The sequence below is a fragment of the Pseudopodoces humilis genome, chromosome 4, assembly GCF_049639895.1.
Source record: "Pseudopodoces humilis isolate 2021_Gansu_Grassland_sample_001 chromosome 4, ASM4963989v1, whole genome shotgun sequence".
Classification (NCBI taxonomy): domain Eukaryota; kingdom Metazoa; phylum Chordata; class Aves; order Passeriformes; family Paridae; genus Pseudopodoces; species Pseudopodoces humilis.
Genome location: NC_142203.1, coordinates 72280943 through 72306551, shown reverse-complemented (window position 1 = coordinate 72306551; position 25609 = coordinate 72280943).

The following is a 25609-nucleotide window of genomic DNA, read 5'->3' as shown; positions in this document are numbered from 1 at the left end:
CTTTCTCTTAAAATTGATGAAAATACAGCTTGAAAACTATTTTTTTAATATTTTGATTACTCCTTATATAAGGATTCATGTCTTAAGATTTCATAGAATGTTAATAGCTAATGGTTTATATCTGATAAATGTCCCTCCAGCCATTTTTAATTCTCTTTTCTAAGAGTCACAGACCCATTTTTTTTCCCCCTTTAGAAGTGAAGTTATTTGAAATGGTAGACAATTGTGAAAAATTTTTTATTCATTCCGTCATGACAAGACCTAAAATTTCTCCTGAGAAACAATGCAAACTTCTCCCTGCCTTGATTATTCACTCTGGGTCACAGCAGTACAGCTATTACTTTTGTGTTATAAAATTTGGTGTTTGGATATGAAGGTTTTGGTATTTATTGGTTTGGTGGGAAGATTTTTTGGTTTTGTTTGGGTTTTTTTTAATTTTCTTTCTTCAAAAAATCTGCTAGCTTTAAGCTGACAATCTATTCAGTTAATAGAAGACAAGATATTTGACATAAATATCAAATTTGGGAGGACACTTGCAGCTTCAGGAACATCACTGGAGAAGGATTCAGGTGCTGATTGGTAATTATTTGCCTTCCCTCACCAAAGCATAAGGGAAAGAAAAAAAGTGCTTTTGGGAAGAAGACTTAGACACTACAAGTCTGGTGTTTCTAGCAAATAAAATCCAGGTGATATAATGTCTCCATCAGCAAAACAGAGGTGGTGGCAGGAGGTGTAGTTGTTTGAGTTTGTATTTAAGAGAAGAGTGCCAGCAAGGTATATCTGCAGCACTTTGTTGTGAAGGGAGCAGCAGCAGTTGAAATTATATGAAAATGTATGTGAGAATTTTTAGTAAATTTTTTGGGGCTTTTGCCCAAGTTTAGTCACAGCTCAAAAATCTTTACTCCTGCCTTGTTATTTTAAAGCTGTGATGGAAACTCAAAGTGACAGCGCTGTCAACACACTGAGACATAATGCTACAGAGCACTGTGCTTCAGGGCCAGCAAACAAAACATCAGCTTCCAAGTGAAAAGGCATCAAAATAGGGGAAAAAAGCAACTGTATGCTGTGCATTATCACCATATAATGCTATGAAGTAGAACACCACATTTACCAAGGAAAGCAGGGGCAGGAGTGCACATGTAGGGAGATTCTATTCATAGTAGTGCCATAATCAGCAGTCAAATTTATTTATCTCTAAATTTCCATAATGATGGGATTGGCTATTGGTAGTAGCTTGCTATTAGTCTGAATGACTATAAAGAAGAAAGAACTTCCCGCTTTTATACAGAAATACATAAAACAAAGTGAGAAAATCATGAAGGGAAGACCTAGGGTGTACTTCTTACACACAAAAGAAAGTAAGATAAGATGAAAAGGCTTTGAAATTATATTTAATGCTATAGAATCTCTGTTCCTGCATCATAACACCATTAAACTCAACAACTGAAAGGATACAAAGATGCTTGGTTTCTTTGTTTTCTGCTGAAATTACCTTTCATACCTTCCAGGGGAGTTCTCAGGCAGTAGTGTATAGATTTACCTGCAGAGGAGGCAACACCTTCATCTGCACTCCTTTGTGTGAAAACTCAGGAGGAAACTGCAAAATGAGAGAACAGGGCCAAGGAAAACATCACATTTCCTCCTTCCACCTGTTACAGTCAAGTCTCCACAGCAGGCTCCTTCTCTAGGGTTGAATGTGTTGGTGGGAAGGGGAGTGAGGACCAGCAAAAAAATGGCCCAGAATGAGCACAACTCAAGTGACTTCATGGTCAAACACCATGGGCTTTAGACCTTACACAGGTGCACACCTCATGTGGAACATTCAATTTCATTAGAGAGTGACACTGAGTCAAGATATTCTTGGTGACACAAATATATAAAGAGAAAACAGTAGTTTTTCAAGATATACATGGCTTCCATATAATCTCTCTAGTGTCTCTGGACACAGGAAGGCTTGTTAACCTGTGAGTCAATCCTCTGGAAATTGGAACGAAATCTTTTTGTCCATTAATATGACAGAAGACCAAATCTACTCCCATCAGAAGCCCCAAACCAGCTCTGCTCCCACTCACACATTCAAGAACACATACGATCTTCATTGACAATATGCTACCATAAAGTTACCTTACTACTGCCCTTAATATGTAACTATTTTTACTGTTGCAGGTAACTACTGCATTTTTTATAACTGTGGAACAAGGACCTTTAACAAAGACCAAGTTGCTGAACTGTCAAGAGATTAAAAAAAAACAAACCCATAGAACAATGCAGAAGAGGAAAGCCCAATTAAAGAGTTTAAGCCTAAATGGAAGTGTTAATCTGGGAATTTTGGGAGAATTACAGCCACAGAATAAATTATCATACAGACCACAAAATATCAAATCCCTGGTGTTGCAGAAGCACTATTAAGAACCTTCAGGCCCCTGAAAAGATGGCAGAAGGAAAAAGGGAGGACTCTGTTTGCTTTCTGCACCTCCTCCCTCAATGAAGTAAGGTAAGGCAATAAAACACCTTTGTTGGCTTCATTGCATCTGTTGCAATCATCTCACAGCACAGTGGTGTCAACAAGGTGATGCCATCTTTTCCTGCCCTCCTCTTGCAGCAAACACATTAGCCAACAGCAGAGACTAGGTTTCAGAGACCTGGTGATCAGTACATTGAAAAACCTAACAAGCAACCTATCATGAAAGTGAATAACACTGCAGTCCTACTGATGGTGCATTATGGTTTTCTCCTGAAATTCTTTACTCCTCACTGGTAACAAAAGTGCAGAAAATTCTACAGATGTATCTTAGTTATACAAAAAACAGACCAGGGTTTTATTTAAAAATAAGTGTTCTGCTGCATGATTTCTGAAAGAAAGCATAATCAAAAAAAATCACCTCAGTTTTCCAAAACTGAGCCAATTCTTTTGGCTGGTACAAAGACTTAATAAATTTGTAAATACTAGTGATGAACAAGGCCCTGCAGACCATCAACAATTGCTATGATGTTTGGGACTATTTACTTTGTGTTCAGAAGTCTTAATGAATTTACATGACACAAGACTTTTCCTTGTAATTGTTACACTTTTCCTGCCTCCATGCTTTATGTTCTTTATGTAATTTGCCATATCTGACTGGTTAACCATAAAAGAAACAGCACAGAACTGCACTGTGAAACCAAAGTAGGAAAAAGTTGAATTTTGGTTTTGAGCTTTCTTTGTGGTTCTTTGTTCATGGCTCCAATTGGCACTTTTGTTTGAGAAGCAAACAAAACCTCTTCCCTTATTCCAGAGGTCAGCTTAAAACCGGCCTACAGATCCTCATGATATTCATCCACGTAACATCAATTAGCAGAGTTAAGATATCCTTAGAATTTGGCTAATTCACACAAATTGAGGATACAGTTGTACAATTTTTCAAGCAAGGTATCTGCATATTAATTTAATGAGAGTCATGACTAAATAATGTTGTGAAACCTCCAGCATCTTAATAAGAACACTTAATGACACATCAAGAGTTTCTTTTCACTGTTTTACTTAGAATTTTTTACTTTGAATTTTTTAGGGGTATGCAACACTCTTGTTCCTTATCTGGCATCCCTATGTCTATAACAGTAATTAAATAAATATTATTTATCATTACAGAAATTTTCAAAACCATGCCAAATATAAACAGACCTTACATATATATATATATATATATATATATATAAAATGCTTCAAAAGACTTCAGGGCTTTTGCCTGTTCCATCCTTACACAATTTTCATATCGTCTTCAAGGACTGATCAATATTCTAGCATGGAATTCACCTCACTAAGGCACAAATGCCCAAAAATCTGATGTTTGAACTGGCAGCCTGGGCTCCCTACACAGAAACATTGCCAATTTCAAAAGGAATTGCGACATTTTACATTGATCTGACATTAGGAAGTAGACTGACCATTCTCTTTTGGCTGAGGAGAAAGCCTGGACTCAGGACTAGATTTTCAGGATGATGAGGCTTGATAAATAAACTCCATTCATTAAATTCAGAATTATTCACAAAAACATAACTGTTTCCATTTTTCTTCTCTCTCACATTCAGCAGAAGACATGCTAGCACCTTTCAGTGCTTTAGAGGAAAATATATCTTTGACACACAAGATGCAAAGCCTTTGAGCTTCTGTGCCAGAGGAAGAGGGAAGTTGAGCTCACAAACCCTGCTGATGTCCCACGATCTGGCAATAACACAGTATTTGTTAGCTGTTGTTAAGAAGTGGACTTCATCCCACATTAGGAAGGAGAAATAACTCTACACTGTGTGCTAACCTGACCTGAGGGAAAATTCCTATTAGCAGGATATAAAACCAAGAAGTCTACTTGTATTATAAAAACAGAGTAATGCAACTTGTTCCAGGGGCACTGTTTGCTCACACAGCTCACAGGACGATGAGGCCTTATTCCTCATTGTGGCATCGTTGCTGTAATGAAAGTAAGAAATAAATGCAATAAAAACAACCCAAAAGGCAGAATAACGCCTGCCTTAAAACTCATAAGATTAATAAAGCAAGGATTGATTTCACAAAAGGAAATTAACCTGCTGAAGCAAAAGACAGTAAGCTCTGACACTGAAAATGCTCCCTAAGATCCCCGTGGTAGTTTTGCTTGAGTAGGAAAGGTTGGGCTCAGGCTGTGAGTGAATACTGACAGTCTGTGCTAAATAGATGACAAGGTTTAAACACAAAACAGCCATCTGTAGGGAGAAGGAATGGAGGGAAAGGACAGCACTCTGGTTCCCTGGACAGCAGACCTGGATCCGCAGCAGAGGAAAAGCAGGAGATGACAGATGAAGGACAAACACGTAGGAGTAGCATGGGAACTGTGGCAGTATGTGAGAGGATTGCAGACCACATTCACTTATACAGTGCTAAAAAAGATACGTACGGTAATTGTCACTGTGCAGAAATGGTGCCTTCCATCTCAAGGCCTTTCAGTACTTAGGATACCCATTTGGTGAGTCCTGAATGGTTTATGGTGTCCTGGCAGCTGCCTCAGCTAAGACAGCAGCATCACCCTAAGGAAGCCACAACTCTACATGAACAGAACATAAGCAGGCTTAGCAATGTCAAAAAATAACAGCAATAGCAAAAAAAACCACTTCCTGTTGCCACCTGGACTCTGAAGGTGGTTACAGCTACACTGCAGAACTGAGAGGTCACATTCCTTGTAAAAGCCCTTTCATTATGATTGCTAAGTGCCAAATGTAGTTCATCTCACTCCTCAGTAAGGTTCACTGGCTTAGGCTCAGAGTTTTATTAACATTACTATGAGGCCTACTGACTGGAGCAATATTGTGTCTGGACAGTTCAGCATGTGCTTGCTCCCATGAACAGGAGTGTTTCTAAATGCCTAAATCACATTAACTGTATTTTGGGTACAAATATGCCGGTTTGGATCTAACTGTAAATAGATAGCTCAAGGTTACAGGCTAAGCCAAAGCTGAGAATTGTCTTCCCCCTCTCCATGTCCAGCCCTAGGCTATACTCTGATCTCTTAGTAGGTTATGCATATTCATGTTTTCATAGCCTCAGGAACCAGGACCTTGTACAAGGCCTCAGACATAGACAAAATTCTTCTCTTGGTGGAAAGCAGCATAAAGCGATAGAGCAGAAAGGCAGACCATATGCTAAAGAGAGGATGAAGCCAAGGGAGGCTCCCAGACACCTCTCAAGGACCTCCAGTGAGCTTGAAAGCTGTTTCTTCTGCAGATCTTCTTGCCTGCAGATATGCTGTTTGCCCTTTGAAGGATGAATTCTCCCTGCAGCACAGAGAGCCTGGTGGTATGTGGAAGGTATGACTTTCCTTCTCCTTGCAGCACCTTTGTTCCATCTGTAACCTAGTGAGGCTGTGCTCCCTCTGGGATATAAAACTGCCACATTAGGGTCCTCAAAGTACCCTGTTCCTACCCAAAACATCTTCCTTCAGCATATGTTGAAGTACCATGTACAAAGACTAAGCTCTACATACATGTAGCCCCACTGTTTTAATGTAATTAGCAACCCAGTTATTTAATTGAATTTTCCTTCCCTCTCTTCCTCACAGACATTTATTCTTACCTTTGGATTTTTCATACTAATGTAACACCATCAAGCACAACATGGTGGATCCATTGTCTGAGCCCCCAACACAAATTTCTTTCATCAATCCACCATCTACACTAGAGTAGACTCCAGTCCTTATAAATTACACTGGAAACCTTAATGGAGGTGTCATTCACCTCTATTATTATAATAATGATACAATAAGAGCCATGTATGCTTTAAAAATTAAAATCTGTATATTCCCATCCATAATAAAGTTTGCCTGTATATGGGCTTCAATATGTAAATAGAAAATTATTAATCAAACCTTTACAAAACAAGGTGAAACAGCTTCTCCTTTACTTTCAATACATTGCTTTGGCTAAAAAAACCCTCAACTTTCATAACACATTTTTGATCCTGAAAACTTTCCAAGCACACATGCACAGAAACAAAGAGGTCACATGCACCCTTGATAGTCAAAAATGAGCTTCCCAGTTTAATTTCCTCACCAAAAAGGAACATAAAATCCTAAATTTCTTCTGCAGAGCCTGACCAGATCTTCACAAAGCTTGTCAAGTCTTGGTACATAATACACTTGCAGACAGAGTTGTCTAATTTGGACTCAGTTTGATAAATCTTTTAAAGTAGGACTGATTCTCCACTGGATGAAGTTATGGATGTCATGATGATGTATGATGGAAACAATACCTTCAGCGAGTTTGTACCATTCTCATTAGAGAGTTGCCAAAACCTACAGATAACAGAGCCAACTCATAAACCAGCACCACCTTTATTGTTCTGATACTCTGGCAGCCTTCACATAATGCGAGGATCAGACACAACAAATACTGAAGGAGGTTGTTTTAAAACAGAATCAATCTGCTTTTCATCTTAGTCTTGCAGTTTTTCTAGCAGATTATTCACACAATTGTCCAGCATTGTCACACTGAGCATAATTCACTCATCCTGAGGACTATAATGTACAACAGGAGGAAATCGACTGACAATGATTCATGTAAGGAAACCAGTGTATATGATATAAATGTACTTCAGGGGTATCCAGTTGATTATCTTTGTTTGCTTCACCTTCCTTTTTTGATTGAACAGTCCAGACAGATGTTCTTTTTACACTTTATTTTTTTTTTTTTTCCCATGTAAGACCTAACCCAATTCATTCAAAGTCTTGTATAATTTGTAAACTGAGGCATCATCAACAACAGCTGCATACTGCAATTCCACACAGGCAAATCCAAGCAAAATAAAACAGCCACTCTCCTCCCCTGAATTAGAAGAATCTTAGTCCTAGAGAGTCAGAAGAGAAGAGATTTTGGGTCAGAAAACTCTGTCATTACCTAGAAAATGAATAAATAAATAAATAATCCCCTAAAGACCTGCACCCTTTTTGTTACAGAGAATTATTGCTATCTAAAGAAACAAAATACATACAGAGTACATGACAGCATATTAAGAAAGTCCTTTAATTGCTTTTATTTATTTTAGGAATCAGAGGACTTGAGAACTTGGGAATTCTGTTTTCTCTTTGGTTGCTGCTGTCTCCCTAGGCCCCAGGGATGTTGCTCACAGGGAGAACAAAAGTTGTATTAAGTGCCTTGGACAGCACATCCCATTTATATACCCCAGACAGCAAAGACACAGCATCATAATTTCTTCCCTCCAAACAACATGGTCGTGTGTCTGGAAAAAGGTGTTGCCTGCTGGATGTGGAAAGAGTTAATACAGATTCCTGAGGGAAATAGGTAGCTATGCTTCTAGCACCAGAAGACTGAAACAGTCTTTATTCTCTCTGTGACCCTGCACTGCCAGCTGCAAGCCTTTCACAGGCACAGGTTATTACATGGCACTTGAGGAATGCAATAGCTCCCCTCCATTATTCTGATGAGGTTTTTTGTATTTTCTTTTTTTTTTTTTCTGAGAGCACTGTGTCTTTCCCTGGGAATAAGTCAACAGGAGGGAGCTTTTTAATCTGTCACTCAGGGACTCATATAAGCAAGTACCTGTATAACAGGGTTTGTGGGATCTGGGGAAGATTGAGTTCTTCAGTCAAGACTTGAAGGTGTGACCTCCTGATTTAGAAGACAGAGTGCTACTTCTGGAGTTTACCACTTCCACCATCCTCCCCATCTGTTTTTGTCAAGCTCAAGAATTGTGCTGCCAGTGGAAAAGGCTGCAGTTCTTAATGAAATCAGAAGTGCTGGAAATTAAATCTGTGCTTTCTGAAAGATTATCAGCACTCTGTTTTAACCCCTTTTTCTTTCCTTTTCTTTTTTTCAGATTCCTTTTCTCTGTTAAAAAGTTTTAGACAATAGCTTTTCTTCTTTTTTTTCGATTCATTTGCATCATTTATTTACAAGGATGATCACTAGTATTCCAAGATATTTTTTTTTATTACTGTTCTTCATTATAATGCCAGACGAAAGTGTGAAACAGACAAGCAGACAAACATATAGCTCAAGCAAAAAAATCAGTAAACCACAGGAGATAACTATGGAGAAAAGATACAAATACTGATTTCGTTGGAGCAAATGTGGAAAACAAATGGAAGTATAAGCACCAAATTTTCAGGTGATAAATAGTGGTTTGAATCCACAGAAAAGGATACATTACTCAATTTACTTCTAGGCTTACTTCAGCTGTGTGGTAAGATGACCCTGACTGAACACAAGGTTCCCAACAAAGGCACTCTGTTACTTCTCAATTGGGCAGAAGAGAGAAAATATAGCAAAAGTCTCATGGGACAAGTTAATGACAAGGAAGGGTCTCTCACCATTTACCAAATGGGCACAATGGACTCAGCTTGGGGAAATTAGTTTATTTCCATGAAAATCAGAGTAGGGTAATGGGAATAAAACCCAATTCTTAAAACATCCCTACTTCTTCCACTCCCTCTTTCTTGACTCAAACTTATTCACTCCTTTCTCCACCTCCTCCTCCCCAGTGGCTAAAGAGGATGGGGAAAGGGGCTGTGGTCAGCTCATCACAGAATCTCTGCCATTTTTTTCTTCACCTATGCTGGATTCCTCACTCCCTCCCCTTGCTCCAGCAAGTTCCCTCCCATGGGAGACAGTCCTGCATGAGCTGCTCCAGCGTGGGTCCTTTCCACAGGGTCAGCCCTTCAGGAACAGACATTCCAGTGTAGGTCCCCCATGGAACCACAGGTCCTGCCAGGAGCCTGCTCCAGCACAGGCTTCCCATGGGGTCCCAGCCTCCTTTGGGCATCCCCCTGCTCCAGCCTGGGCTCCTGCAGGGGCTGAGTTGGATCTCTGCTCCCCCGTGCCCTCCCTGTGCTGCAGGGGCACAGCTGCCTCACCATGGGCTGCTCCAGGGGCTGCAGGGGAATCTGAGCTCCAGAGCCTGGAGCAGCTCCTGCCCCTCCTTCTGCCCTGCCCTGCCTGTCTGCAGGGATGCTCCTCGCACACATTCTCACCCTGCTCTTCTCTGGCTGCAACTACATCTGTACAATACCTTTTTTTTCCTTCTCATATCTGTTATCCCAGAGTTGTCACTGAGGGGCTCAGCCTTGGCCAGAGGGGGTCCACCCTGGGTCCAGCTGGCCCTGGGCTCTGCTGGACGTGGGGAAGTGCCCAGCAGCTTCTCACAGGAACCACCCCAACATCTTGTCAAGCAAAACCAATACAAGCTGAAATAAAAGCATGAAGACTGGAGGCTCTAGAATTCGGAATGGATAATATAAAGAGTCATAGCCTAAACATACATCACCTACCATGGCAGTACACCTGTCTACAGAACCTGAGGCATTTGGCATTACTCTTCATTGAGGCAGTTAAAAAATCTTTCTAAAGGTGTTTGGCTGTTTGATCATCATCTTATTTTTTCCATTGTATCTTTTCCTTTCTTTTTCCTTTTTCTGTTTTTTTTTGTTTGTAATTTTGTTAATTTTGTTTGGTTGGTTTGGTTGTTTTGTTTTGATTTTCTTTGTTTTGTTTTAATTAAGAGAATGTGGATAGTACCACGGCTGCAGCCAGCACTGAGGAGTCAGAGCTGTTGTCCTGTGGACAGATGATTAAATTTGTCTTCCTGTCTTTCCTAATTCTCCTCTCTGTGGCTTTAGGTGACTATATTTCCTATCTTTCAATTCCTCTGTTGCTGAAATAATAAATGATCATGAGCATATTCGTAATATTTATTGATATTAAGATTTATTGAGAATCTGCTGTTTGGGTGTTATTATTGTGTTCATTATTGTTAATAGTAGCATTATTATTATTACTATGCTTCTGCACTGGTGAGAACAGCTTAAAGCATATACCACTGTGCTGGGATCTACAACTTGCAATGGAAAAACTAGCCTGAAAGATAACCTTGCCACTAACAAGGTAAAAATTAGAGCACCAAGCAACTCCATAGCCTGCCTCACTGATAACAAGGCTTTCAAATACTCTGAGCCAGATTCTGTTCTCAGCGAGATGAGTGAAAATCTGAGGGGTCCTGCTGAGGTCCACAGGACTATAGGGAAATTACAGAAAATCAGAATTTGGCCCTGTGGTACTTAAAATAAACGTGTTCACTCTGAAGGGTCTGATATGCGTTGGTGCTCAGTGTGCTACACAGGGAAGGAAAAACAACAGAGACACACACATGCTAATTAAAACTGCAGATGTGACTTGGTGGCTAGATTAAATAACACCTCTGGAAAGAGAGAGAGCTGCCAGCTATAAAAGCAGAAAGCTCCTCAATTAAATTTCTCAAAGGGTGGTTGCTGATCTAATTTCTGCTAATTCCTAGAAGCAGAACCGATAACCCTCTCTTTCCAGATGATGTCTGTCAGTTAAGTGCTGACCCATACCTACTCCCAAGTGCACTTTGACTTTGCCCAGTAGCTCAGGTGGGTATTTAAAAAGGTTCCTTAAACACGTCTATTTTCTCCTGCTTTGGTGAAAATAGAGCACACCGTGCATATATGGGACTGAGGCTACTAGAACAGATCATATTCAGCCCTTTTTGGTTGCAGAATGAGTATAGAAAGCCTGAGTTAAGACCATAGCCATCAATGCAGATGGAAAAAAAACATTTCATGTCTATGTGTAAAGTCAAGCACAAAGTCAGATCTTCACAGTGCTTCTAATCTCTCAGGCAAAATCAGTCCTATTTCCACTAGACCTGGCTAGTTTTCTTACAGGGTATTTACAGTGCCACCAAAAATGCATGAAAATTTTCTTTTGGGCTACAGCAGTGGCTGAAGACTTTAAAAATTCACATCATTGCTAAGGAAGAAAACGAATAGCACACCAAAAACTCTGCAAAGAGAAAACTGAAAATGAAATAAAGCTAAGCCTCTCAGCCTGGCTTATCATTGCTGGAGACGATGTCTCCTGTGGCTGCTATTCCTACAACAGCTGCTGTGTGGCATTGCTCCCCTTCAGATGGAAAGGAAACAGTGCTCAACACAGTGAGTCAACAGCGCTGGCTGTAGCGCTTTCCTTCCAGACAGCCTTATTCCCTGTCCTCGTAACAAACTGTTCTAATTGTTATGTTGACTATTATGGCTAAAATTGCAATGCTCTGCTGTTCAAAAATTATTTTTTTTTGGTCTATATTTCTATAAAGCCATGGGGAGGGGGGAAAAGTGCCTTTTACAAATTATTTTTAAGGGGAAAAAAAAAGAGAAAAGAAATGCCTTGAAAAATAATCTGCTGGCTATAAAATCTATTATGAAATATATTTCAATTAAAAGGCTACATAATTTATATGCATAACATTTTCTTCTGTCAAGTTTATATTTTTGTTGTCTTTGTCATAATGCCCTGAAGTAACTACTTTTGAATTTTAAACTTTAGCATTTATCTTAGCAATCATGCTGTGAAGATAAATATCCCTTGAGGAAGATACACAATTGGATCTTGTATACTAGTAAGTTAGGCTTTGTACCAGTTATTACTGCACTAGGAAGCATGGGGGCTCAATAACAACCATTAGCATTTAGAGATACTCTGTTTATGTTCAGTGCATTGCACATGCACCAGTTAATTAAAGCCATGCAATGGTTGTGATCCCGAAGCTCAGCTCTGGGATCCTTTGAAAACATTTGGGTGTCATAAAAGGGTCGTAAATGAGTTTAAAATGTTCTTTAAAATTTCCCCTGGTGCTAAACTTTCTGTAGGGGTCTTTTTCTTAGGTCTCTTCTAGCACAGGGAATATGGAAAGAGCACAGCTGAGAACTCCTGTGGTAAAGCAATACTTTAGAGCAAGAGAAGCAGCTCCTGAAATGGAGGTCACACTTTGTCTTTTCACCAGTTTAAATAGTTCCTGAACCCCTTTGAATGGTCAGTGTGAGCCAAATGGATTCAAAAAGGGTTCATTGAAATTTCTTTTGGTTTTGTTTTTTTCTTTTTCTTTTTCTTTTTCTTTTTCTTTTTCTTTTTCTTTTTCTTTTTCTTTTTCTTTTTCTTTTTCTTTTTCTTTTTCTTTTTCTTTTTCTTTTCCTTTTCCTTTTTCTTTTTTTTTTTGTGAACAGGATATTTTTCAGCTGGCTCAGTACTTTGATCTGATTTACTCAGTGGCCATGAAGAGATGCTTTGGGCCAGCAGAACAAGGGAACAGATTGAGAAGAAAACGTCTTGGGACTGCAGAAAGGTAAGGACAGTCACACAAGTGAGTATTCAGCTGTCACACACCTTAGTTTCAGAATGGTAATTATGTCAGGTATTTAACTTAAATAGGAACCTGGTAACCTTTAAGCTAATCTAAGACTGCAGTGTTAGGAAAACAGACAGCTATCCTCTGTGACAAAGCACCAGCACTCAGAAGGCCTTGTGGTTAGCCAGAACTTACTGAAAAATCCAGGAAAAAAAAAAAAAAAGATTAGAAACTGTAAAAGTACTGACATGTGGAAGAGGTATTAATGGAGAGTTGGGAATATAATGAAATATGTATTTGTGCTTTCCTGATACCTGCAAAGATGTGGAACAGCTGAAACTGATGGTTAAACTGCTCCTGTAGACTTGCCCTAGACTGGCCTTTGAAGGACTCTTTCATTTTGCTGACCACTAAAAAAATAAATGACCTTTAGATCAACAAAATAAACATTAAATTAGTTTTAAAATAAAATTTTTGAACAAGAAGGGCCTCTGAGCCAATGCACAGGGTCCTAGAAATAAACCTGAGTTCTCAACAAATGACTTGTATCATTCTCTGAATGGAGGTCTCAGCTGAGAGTGGTCCTGAAGCTTCTTTGACTTATGTGGTAACAATCTGTCCCCCAAATTGGAACAGAGAGCCTATGACTGGTGAGAAGGTGGCCACTCTACAGGCAAGCTGGTCCCAGTCTCTCCCTTCTGGCTGCTCTCCTCCCCACGTTGCTTGCCAGCCTGCAAGGAGTCACTGCAGTGGTTATTTATCTCTACAGTGAGGACTTGCTTTCAGGCATGGTCTTATTGATTTCAGTGTTGGCTACACTGCTTGTTTTGTAACCTGAACAACTCATACTCTTCTCTGCCAAGTTGCATGAAAGCCAAGCAGGTATCAGGACCCCATAACATTTCAGAAAGTGTTACAACCTTTGTCCTGTGCTGTTAATTGCCTTTAGGCTTCATAAGAGGTGAGGATCCAGATTTATGATTCTTATGCTTGCCAATATAAGTTCAAGAGCATTTTTTTTTTTTTTAATCTTGGTTCCTGATTTCCTACAGAAACAAAATGTTTGTGATCACGATCATTCTGCCTGACTCTAACTCCCTTTTCCCTGCCAAACTTTTGGAGCTCTTAGCCAGCTTCAACTAACTAGGGAAGATGAGAATTTATATTTAATTTCTAAAGCGTTTTAGGAAAAGTGGGGATCGGTTCCCAGAACAACCTATCCATGAATGGATGTTCTGCCAGGAAGGATGACTGATCAGTTGTCATCAGGTGTTACAGCCCAGCAGTCACCAAACAAATAGCTCTGGACCCATTTCTAATTACATTTATCTTGCACTGTCTTGTAGACTTTTAGGGGTTTAGGTTGGCAAGAATATTCTGGGACAATATGGGGACTTGTATTTAGTTGCTGCAAAACAGGTTTCTGCAGTTTTGTTTCTAATGGATGTTAGATTTATTTCCTCTCTTATCCCTGTTGACTGCTGTCCTGATTGTGACAATCTTGTTTTTATATAACGAATCTAGAGATGCTGCCCCAGTCAGCTGTTCGATGCACTGGGAGAAACTGTCTGTCCTCAGCATTTGATACATTCTTTTCCTCTCTCCATGAAAGCCTGAGAAAACAGAAAAAAAATCCCTGAAGACTTGCCAGAACTGTGGTTCATCTCCCTCCCTGGCTCAGATAAGCTGCTGGGTAGGAGTATTATGTACTAAGACTGTGCTTTGCAACTGACCAACTGCTCAACTCAGATTATTCAGAGGAAATTTCCTGAAACCCTACAGGCAAAAATACACTGCCAGTTTACTGCATATACACACATATATCCAGGTATAGAAGGTCTGACTTTCCTTTTCTGAAAGTAAATGCTGCCCTGATCAATTTAGATGGAGAGCTTAGGCTGTCTTACTTGCAGGTGAGATCTTGCCACCTGTTTTTATTTACAAGCTTTAATAAGAATTCTTAAATTCCCTAAAGTACAGTTCTTTTAGAGCTATTCTCTGACAGCCCAGTTTTTCTCCTATGTCTCTCACTCTGACATCCCCCAAACAGCCTGAGCTGGCATTTGTGATCACTGCTACCATCTCTTTAGCTCCACAGTCTTTAATTGTCCTGGGCTTAAATTTCAGGCCAGCATGGGTTCTGTGGCACCTGACCACCAGAGAATCGCTCTGGATATGATGCACAGAGTAGATTCCCCCTTCTCCCAGGACAGTAGGGGACACATAGAACTACCACCCCACTCTTCCCTCTCAGGAGATTTGTCTGTCCCTGGATGCATTCATGCACTGGAGCAGAAAATAAGAACTAAAAAAATACATATAAAAATTAAAATATAAATACATTAAAAAACAGACTAATCTATAGGGGTAAATCAAATTAATTCTATTCAAGTCAAAACAGATATCCTGATATTCACTAGATGAGGTTTCATTTTATAATTTCTAGAAATACAAGCAGTGCAAAACTGTGAAATACAAAACTGTGCTTCAGTTTTACCTGCAACTTTCACAGAACACCAGTATTTTAAGCATGCAACAAAACAGCAAACCACAGTGTAGCCATTGCTTCCTTGTAGCTGGCTGCTTATTTTAGACAGGAAGAAATCTGTTCTTTTCAAAATATAATGTAAAAGATTACTAGCCACCAAATATATAGCAGCTGGAGGTGTCAGTCTGAATGCAGCACACACATCAAAATACAAACATTTTTAACAAGTTCTAGTGCAGAACCAAAATAAATGAATTAGCAATGCACTTGTTCTATCCACGCTCTATGCTTCCATGTATTTTTATAATTTAAGTATATTAAAAGAAAATAAAATCTGATGAATACGTAAAAAGAAAAGGATTCATTTTGCAACTGTAACCTACTCGGCTCCAAATCTCTGCAGGCTGTGGGGCACACCACTGAGCTGAAGTCATGTTGAAGAAACAGCTTAAAATGACTCACACTCCCTGGTTTCTGGGTAGATTAGGCATTTGGGGGGAGAGGGAGAAAAGGGGGGGGGGGTGTTTGGGACTTTTTGTCATTCTTTTCCCAAAACACAGAAAGGAACAGCTTCAAATGCTGCAAGCATCCTGTTTGAAAAGGTGACTTCAGAGTGCAGGACTACCTGGATTGATTTTCCCAGACACGGGAAGTGGCACTAGGTGGGCTGCGTGATCTCCAGACAGCTGTGCTCTTTCTTTGTGAAACGCTTCGAGATTTACGATTTCAAACCACTGGTGCAAAGGAAAAAGACTTAGCAAAATTAAGAGAGAGAGAGAGAAATAAGTTTTCTATAGGATTTTTAAAGTAATCTGAACAATTCCATTTGTGGGGATATTATTCTCCCTTCAGATTTATCATATGATGCAAAAATTCTACAGAAGGGGTAGCATCCTTTATTAAACTAAGGGGCTATTTAGAGTAATTTCTATAGAATCCAATTTAATTTCTATAAACCCCTATAGGTTTCAGTCCTTTTCTATTCTGTAGGATTTCTCCACAGGGACAGTTATTAGTGGCTGCAGGATTTGATTCACAGCAAAGTTGTTTTGTAGAAAGGAAAAATGGCTTCACTAGGAAAGATTTTAATGTAAAGCAGTGTCTGCTTTTACAGGTAGCAGCCCTAGGCTGCTCCTTTGGCCAAATTTGGGCTGGATATACCCAGAGTGCTGCAATAAAACTATATAGGGCTAAACTGAACTTTACCCGAGTGACATTTGGAGGGTTCAGTCCTGAGAAATTTACTTTTATTTTTTTTTTTTTTTTATTTCCCTTTTTTGGCTATTTTTGAGGCAGACTCGCACAGCCATCAGCTGAATGGGAATTCTGACTGCTTGTAGTGAGTAACTCAGATATAAAAGCAAGTTCTTTTAAGGGGGAGATGGCTCCTTAATCTGCCATTTGGTGGAAGCTGGCAGTTTCTCAGCACCAAGTTGCATCCTATAGATCTACCTGTGATCGTGAGGCTCTTACTGCCCTCCCCATTACCTGACTGCTTGCCAACAATTTGAAGCTACATTTTACGAGGCAACAATACACATGGGCTCAGCCAAAGCCGGCTCGGAGCAGCGCGATGAGGAGAAACAACTCAGCCAGCAGAGACAGCTCCTCTACCCCAGCTCAAAATGACTAACTGGATAGGAAAATCAGATTCACAGACCCTCTTAAACACTGAACCACACTCTTGTGTCTAAAGTACTTTGCAAACACATGTTCCCAGCTGCCTTTCCAGCACACTGTGGCCCTTTGAATCAACAGCGGCGGGAAGGAGCGCAGACCCAGGGTTTCATTTTGCCAGCAGCCTGCAGCACGGAGACCGTGCAAGTCGTACACACCTTAAGTTTTAGCGGTTGCCATGGCGATGAAAGGAGGCATTACAAAATGCACAAGCTGTTGAACATGTTGCGGGAGCTGAGAGGAAGGGCTAAGAATAAACTTTGGGCTAATTCTCCGTAACGGCGCGCTCCAAGCAGCTGCTGCTCGGCCAGCATCACATCCCAGCATCACAGCCCAGCATCACATCCCAGCATCACAGCCCAGCATCACATCCCAGCATCACAGCCCAGCATCACATCCCAGCATCACATCCCAGCATCACATCCCAGCATCACAGCCCAGCATCACAGCCCAGCATCACAGCCCAGCATCACATCCCAGCTTCACAGCCCAGCATCACAGCCCAGCATCACAGCCCAGTTAAGCAGCTCGTTAATACGAGGCAGATTGGAGCAGGAGGGTGTCGCCCCGCTGGGCACTCATGAGTCCTGGTACCCAGCATAAACGTCTGCAAATGGTACATTCTAAAGAAAGAAAGGACTAATTTTGTCATGATGATTATTATTACTGTTTAATTCCTCATTTCCATGGGGCTGACAGATAGGGTTGCACCAGCTGCCGGCATATGAATAACACTTTTTTTACTTTAACACTGACTGCAGAAGTCCTCTCATGATGAAGGCTGTAGTGATGAGCTGGAACAATAGGAAAGGTGCCCCTGCAGGTGAGGCAGGAGCAGGAGTTTTGAAGGGGAAGGAAGATGAATCTCACCCTTCACCATTTCTGTAGCTGTGTGTGCTCACTCCCGGAACCACAGAACAGAACCACAGAACAGAGCAACAGAACAGAATCGCAGAATGCACTGAGTGGGAAGGGACCCAAAACAGCCACCAAGTCCAACCCCTGTCTCTGCATACCAAAGAGGAAGGATATCAGGGGGCCTGGCCCCTAACACTGGGGCTAAGACACCTCCAGGGTGTTTTTCAGGCAGGGTAATCCTGCCTCCCAAAACATCCTAACACAAAGACATAGGATCACATGGATCAAGCAGGTAAATACCCTGTGTGCTTCTTGTAGAAAGCTGGCCCAATAGACAGTTTTTCATTTTCCATATACCTCAAACCTGTGCCTTCACACTCTCTGATCTGAGGCAGAATTCTTTAACAGTCTTTTTTCTGCCTGACAGAAACCCACTAGATGGCAACATTCCTCATCTCCTCACCCAGCACTGCCAGAGCAGGATCCCTCTTGGCACAGGGGGCTGAGGGTGTTGGGGGGTGACAGATAAGACACAGAGATCCTGGATATTATTGTGTGCTGAGATTTCCAAAGTGCAAACAGAAACAGATCAGAAGAAAATTCATTGCCAAATTCACCCTAGCTTTAAATAAAAGTTGAACCATCAATGGCAAAGTGCATGTTACCTGTGTTTGCTGATGACAAAGCTACTTCTCAGCACTTGTGCAGATTTCAGGCCCTGTAACTTTAATAGCCTTGTTCATTAAGGATATAAAAAACAGAAACCCCAACAAAATCTGATCAACAAACTACTTGCCCTCTGCTCTCACAGGCTTTCCTTTCTGTCTTGTCATTCTCTCAAGTATTGTCTTTAGCTAATTTTTATTAAAAGCTTCTTGTGTATATACCTGTTTATATATCCGTAAAGTGTTCATCACTTTAAGCACAACTTACAAGATTAAAAGGAAATTCTCCAGGTTTCTTTGTGCACAGGGACCACCCCATCAGCATGCATACAAGTTCTTGGAGGCACTGGAAAAGCACCTAAAATCATGCAGAGAAAATAAACCTGCTGTAGGAGCAGCAGATACAAGGAAGTATAGGATGGAACTTAGAGGAAGGACAAAACCATGGATATATATTTCCAAAGAGCATTATAGTGATCCAGTATTAAAGGTGAGAATGGGATAATATTACCATCTGATGTGACAGCTTATCATGAAGTAGAAAAGGTCAAGTTTTGAGTCTCCCACATAGGTCAATATATGGCACATTTGTCAGAGTTAAAACCCCAGCCCTGCCACAGGGATCTGATAGTGATGGTCTGGATGATGGGTCACCTGTGATTTGATGCTGAGAATGAAGCACTCATTCCCATGGAACCCCTAGAGTGGGTCCTGCTGGACAACCTGATAACCTTTAATCTTCAGGTTTTATCCACCCACTTAGTCACAAAGGCAGGGTGGATGCATCTCTCATGAGAAAATTTGCCTATCAGCATGTGTTAAATTTGGGTTTCGTGTTTCTGCATTTTCCCAATACAAACTGGTTTTGATATTACTGTTAAAGAACCTTCTTCCAGTTTGTTTCCTGCAGCATGAGCACATGAGGTTCAACCCAAACTCAACTTTTTAAGTGGGTGCTAAAGGAAGGGAGCTGTGGGAAGGAGTGCCAAAACCTTCTCCACAGAAATTCAGGCTAGGAATGAGAAAGCTGTGGAAATCTTGGCTTTTGTGGAAAAATTGGCTTTTGTCTTTAAGCAAGGTCTTACTAGAAATGCCCCCTATCTTGCCTCAACTCTTTCCTCCCCGCCAAAAAATAGAAGGGAAGGAGAAGAGTGAGATGAAGTTCATTAAATATGGATAACTAGAGTGTGACTGGCACACAATGATTAGTAGCTAAATTGTCTGGAGCACTGCAGTGTAAGGAAGACCATCCATGCAACAGAAAAAACCCGGAGGAAATATCTGCAGGGCAACAAATACTGGATCTGTGCTTTTGAAATGGTTAAAGCTAATGCAGTCAGAAGGCCCTCAGCCTCAGTAACTCATCTGTAACCCTCTGGTGTGGCTCACTGCAGATCTTACAAGGAGCAAGAGACTGGTGATGTCTTACCTCGTGCTGACCACTCCCATCTTTAATCAGCAGATGAAATCTGTGCCATGGCAAATCATAGACCTGCAGGAGCTCAGGACACGTTGGCAATGGATTCAGACCATTTTCCCCAAGCTATTTAAGAATGGTCACTAAGGACATATGTACACTGAATGGTGAGGGAAATTAACACTGCCACATATTGGTTCTCCACACCTACGCCTGAAACGAACATGTTTCCAATTAAAAGTGGAAGAGACAATTGTTGAAGTCACTTTGGCAGTGAGAACTCTCCAGCTGCCTCTAGATTCCTGAATAAGTGAAATGTTTGACACAGAAGCATATGTTTTTGGCAACGTTGTTTAATCCATGTTTTAAAGGGAAAATTGAAATTCTACAAGGTGTGAAAAAAAAAAAAAAGATCACTGGAACATTTTCTGTTTGGAGTGACAGAGACCATGTCACCCTTCTATTTCTGTTCTCTGTAGACTTTCATTTTGAAAGAACTGCCTTACAAATGAACAGAGAGGGAACATGCTGGGTAGGCACATAGCAGGAGAAAGTAGAGGTAGCAGCAGACTCCCAAAACAGTCACACTCTGCAAGATACTGAAAAAGGGCCTTGGAAGTAGAAATGCAATCTGAATTATAAAATCAGTGAAATCTCCTAGAAGATAGCGGCACATGTTTAAAAATTTCGTCTTTCTATTTGTTGTAAAGCTGAAAAGGTGGGATGTAGATGGGGAAACACAACCTATAAATGTAAGATGGTGACAAGTTACAGTTTACAGGCATCCTACAGCTCTCCCTCCCAACCCAGCACCCAGCCTAGACTGTCTCTCACTTCAGCAAGCCAAAAACTTGGATAGGCCAAACTGAGTCATCTAGCACTGTCTACTGCTACAAGCATGCAGCTCTAACTGGAAAAGGACACAGAACACTGTGGCTGCATGTGCTTTCACTGCATGTTCACAGAGTTTGGTTCTGGGAACCAGTTCCCAACCAACTTCCTTTATAAAATCTAGTCTTAATGTGCTGAAATGTAAACATTTTTCCATATATCAAATATAACACTTGAATAATTTCAATTTCGTGGCACAAAAAATCCTCCCAAAACTAAACCAAACCCTGCCAAATTATTTTTTTCAAGTAGCAGACATAAAAGAAAAAATAAAAGCAATAAACACAAAAACTGTAAAAAAACACATACCACATGTTTCTGCCAAGGCCTCCTTAAAAAAAAGCACTTCTTTCCCTTCTATACTTTCTGTTTCTTATCCAGTCTTTGCCCCATTATAATGTGTTTCCCTTCATATTCCATGACAGCTTAGCTTCCTTAACAGCTTTTTGTAAGAGAATTTCTCAAAGCTTCTTGAAAGTCCTAATAGATTATGTCAGCTAGTTCTCCTTTATCCAATATTTATTTGACACTTTCAAAGAATTCTAGTAAATTAAAGAAGCTTGATTTTCTTTTACACAACACACATTTCTTTGTCTGTTACATATCAAGCTTATCTAGGATTTTTTTTATAATCCTACTTTTAATTATCATTGCAGTCCATTTGCTGAAGTAGGACTCACTGGTGTGTAATTCCCAGGATCATCCCTAATGTCTTTTTAAAAGAGAGATAAAACATCTTCAGTGGATGATGTTAATGAGAGATTGTTTCATTTCTGTGCAGCTCAACCACTTCGTCCTTAGGTTTCCTCAGCATCTGGTCAAGGTGGCTTGTTACCCAGGTTGGAATCTAGCCAGGACAGAGGGGTTAACACCTCTACCCATGAGAAAAGTGCTCTGAAATCTTGAGTGGCCAGATGCATCAAGAACATCAACCTCTATGTGTCTGCTGATATTCAGCTTTTCCAGGAGCATGGTACCCCATGCTGGGAAAATACCATGGCTGTCATCTGCGGACTCACACGGCAGAATTTTCTTGCATTTTTATAGACTACGAAACTGGTAGAACCATTTCTGCCATTTGTATACAAATATGCAGCAATTAGAGTGAATGAATGAAGCTCATTCCATAATTCCACTGAGCACTATAGTATCATGTAATCAGTTTATTCTACCTGCAACATAAAATTCTACTTAGTTACACAAGAGTACATTTTATCAATTATTGATTTATGAACATCTAAGGTTTTCTTCAGTCACCATTTATGCTCTTGGTTTTATCGTCTCTGCTGTACTGAAAGTAGTGTCATCCAGTGGCATAGTCTATACTACTTAAAATTCCACATACTTCAGTAGATTACCCCATTAACCATTATGTTTTCCAGGCTGTATAGATTAAAGTAATTAAACTTGTCCTCAAAGACCTAGCTTCTTGATTATGGGATCATTCTACCGCCTGCAGCACATTTGAGGTGATTTGCAGTAATATTGTCTTTGGGAATTTAGTGACCATATTACACTGACAGCAGTGAGAGCTGGTGGCCTTCGCAAAAATCCAAATTTCATCCCCTTAGAAAATATCTCACAGAGGCATCCTGGGGCAAGGCAGCAGTATTATGGGTGGCTGGACGGCTTTGGAAGACTGGAACTGGCCTGCATAGTCCCCTAAACCAGGATTTACTATTTTGGGCTGTAATGAACTTGCAACTGTGTTCTGGTTGGAAGTGACTGAAAGAGGTTTACAGAAGGCTGTACACTGGCCCGTGTGAAACGAGCCGGATAGCATCAGCAGAAAAACAGGTGCCCACATCGTACTTAAACCAAAGTATCCCACTCGGTTCTCAGGATAATAACTTCAGCATCAAGACCAAGGATAAAATGAAAATGGTGACTAAACTGCTTTTCCCTCCTGTAGAGGTGTCCCTTCAGGTCAAACAAATGAATGTTGGTCTGAAATCTGAGGAAAGCTGCATGTTTTCTGACTACGCTTTATCTTTTCTGTGGATAAAAAGGAGATTTAAGAATGTCAATCCTGCATCTTCACTGGCATGAAATTTGCTAAAAAATGTGTAAAGGAGGAAAAAAAAATAAAAATTGATGCTTGCAGACAGGCTGCTGATACATTGTGGAGAAATTTTCAAAACCATTCCCTTTAGAAATAATTCATCTTGTGTGTCATATTTTTGCTCTTTTTCTCTGTACTTTTTCCTCCTTACAAAGGACTGGAAAACAGGATCCTCAATGCTTAAGAGTTAATCTGCTTTTGCTACCTACTCCTCACCTGCAGTCAATATTCCCTCTCTGTGACAACCACAATCACGAATTTATTTATACATCAGCAGTACCCAGGGGCCCCAGTAGGGATCAGCATTTCATTTATAATATGCAGCAAAATAATAAAAAAATATAGCGGAGTCCCATGTGACTTTTTTTCATAATAAACAAAGGATGAAAGGATATAAATGGTTCTTCCCATTTTACAGATGGGGAACTGAAATGTGAAGAGACTAAAAGGCAGAGGCAGAAAAGGATTTAGACAACGTACTGACTGCCACTTAGCCTGCATCCCATATCCTCATTACTCTGACTCTTGGCTGTCCGCTTTTGGAATGATCTCTATGTTTCTTGGAGTCTCAGGTTTTTGACTAAATTTCCCTAGGGACATGTATTTCCACCTTAATATAACCTGAATCTAGAGGTGCCCAATGTCTATTTTGATCTGAAATTCCCAATGAGATTTAGAAACTAGATTTTCTTTGCCTGGCTCATCAATGCTCCTGCTGGATTGAGCTAATCATAAAATAGAAACTGAAGACCTCTTATACACAAGAACCTAACAGAAATCAGGGACTTGGATGGCTAATTCATGGCAATGCTTGGTTCTCCTTTTTTTTTTTATTTATTTTTCTCTCATGATTTTGTATTAAATCTAGAATCTGGATGGAGGCTTGTGTCCTTTGCATTTTAGATGAAAAGTTTATGCAAATGATGTTTAGTACACCGTCACTGTTATCCAGACAAGAAATAAGGAATGAAACTGGAGGGAGTTTGTTGACAATCCTGAATTTAGCAGTTGAATACAATTCCTAGAGTGCAAAGGCCCATTTTTATTTTATTTATTTTATTTATTTATTATTATTTTTATTTATTTATATATTATTATTTATTTATTTATTTTATTGGGACCTATTTGCATTTTATTTAAGACTGCTGATCCAATATAGTGGTCTAAGCTTACCTGAAAAAAGACACAGGTGCTTTGACTACTACAAATAATACTTAAGTATGACCATTAGAAATTAATCTACCAGGTAAATTCCACCTGATTAAGACAGAAGTTCCTGGAGAGGACATTTCAAGGATCCAAGTCTCACTGTTGCATCTCCTTTTGTTTCTGTAGCTCTTTTCCTCTATAGCTGGGTTTGCAAACTTTGTCGGCTTTAGAAAGTTCCTGGATTTTACTCTGACCCTGGTTGCAACTCTGATTGTCTTATCTTGCTCTCAAGCATTCACAAAGGGGAAGGAGTAAAACAATATTTCTCAGAAATTCTGTAATCCACAGCAGTGAAGAATATCTCGGTCTAGTGCAAAGTGTATCTTTAATTTCTGTGTTCCTCTTTTGTGCTCAGGAATGTTTCCAGGTATCAGAGTTCATGTATAATGGAAGTGTCTCTGCTATGGCCAATTCAGGGAAAAATTATTCTTTCTGAGAATTTCTGAGGCTATTCAAGACTATTTAAGTACCAGGGACTGTCAGATAGAAGCTTAGTTGTTATCATCCGTTCTTGGAAGTTAACATAATTTTACATTATGGAGACAGGCCTTTTTGTGCCATTTGTCTTCAGTGCTAGAAAATAGTTCCAATACAAATAATAATAATATATATGCTATGGACTAATGAGTCAGATTAGGAGTGAGACTTTCATTATCCACTGTTTCTAGAAGTTCTTGGTTTTTTGCATAGCTGTGCATTGTAACGAAGAACAAGATTTATATTGTTTTCTTGTATAAAGAATATCAGTCTCTGAGCTACAGTAAATTTGCATGCTTTCACTGAATTCCACAGGACCGTGATTAAATTTGAACTACCGATTAAATCTTTTGTTCAGTTATCACCCAGGTTCTTAGTGCTTTGCAAGATCAAGCTGCATGGATCTAATCCAATTATCTTTGCCAAAGGAAGGTTGACTTTGACTACACCAGGATGAGTAACTGTGTGTCATGATTTCAGAGCCACTGTAATGAAATCCCCGTTCTTCAATTATGCTGGGAACTTTCAAACACACATTTGACAAATGTTGCACTCTTGAGAGGCGTCAGAGTGATTCTCCTGAAGGTTGAAGTGTTTCATCTCACCCCACAGCAGAAAAGAAGCAGGTAGCTGCAGCCTACCCATTCTATAAACTACCCAAAACTGGCAACCCCCACTCTTGGGACTCAGAGATTTGTAGTGACAGCATTATGTACTCCTTGAAAGAAAACTTCTCCCAGGTGGGTCAGGGAAAAAGGCTCAGAGAACAGTCCATCAGCAGCCTCAAATCTGTGCAATACACAAGTTGATTTTCTGCTTTCACTCCTTTATTTTTTCTTTTCCCTCCCTTTCCCTCTCTCCTGTGAGAGAGTTTTAGTCTTCTGTTTAATAACAGTCTGGGTTAGCCAGACAAGATAATTGATTTCACAAACCATCTGTGATCTGGTCACCAAAATGCAGCTAAATCAACATCTTAAAGAGTCTAGCATGAGTACGAGTTCCTGGGGAGGTAATAGGAATGTGCACTGTGACTCTTTTTCCCCCACACTGGAAAGTCAGAATCAGAAAGAGAAGCCGAATTCTGTAGGTTGGTTGTGTTTTTCTCGTTGTCGCCTTGCTTTGTCTTTTCTCCCTCGCCTGTTTCAAATATTTGTCTTGCTTTCCCTGAAAAGAAGTAAATTAGCAACAACAGCAATCCTGACCC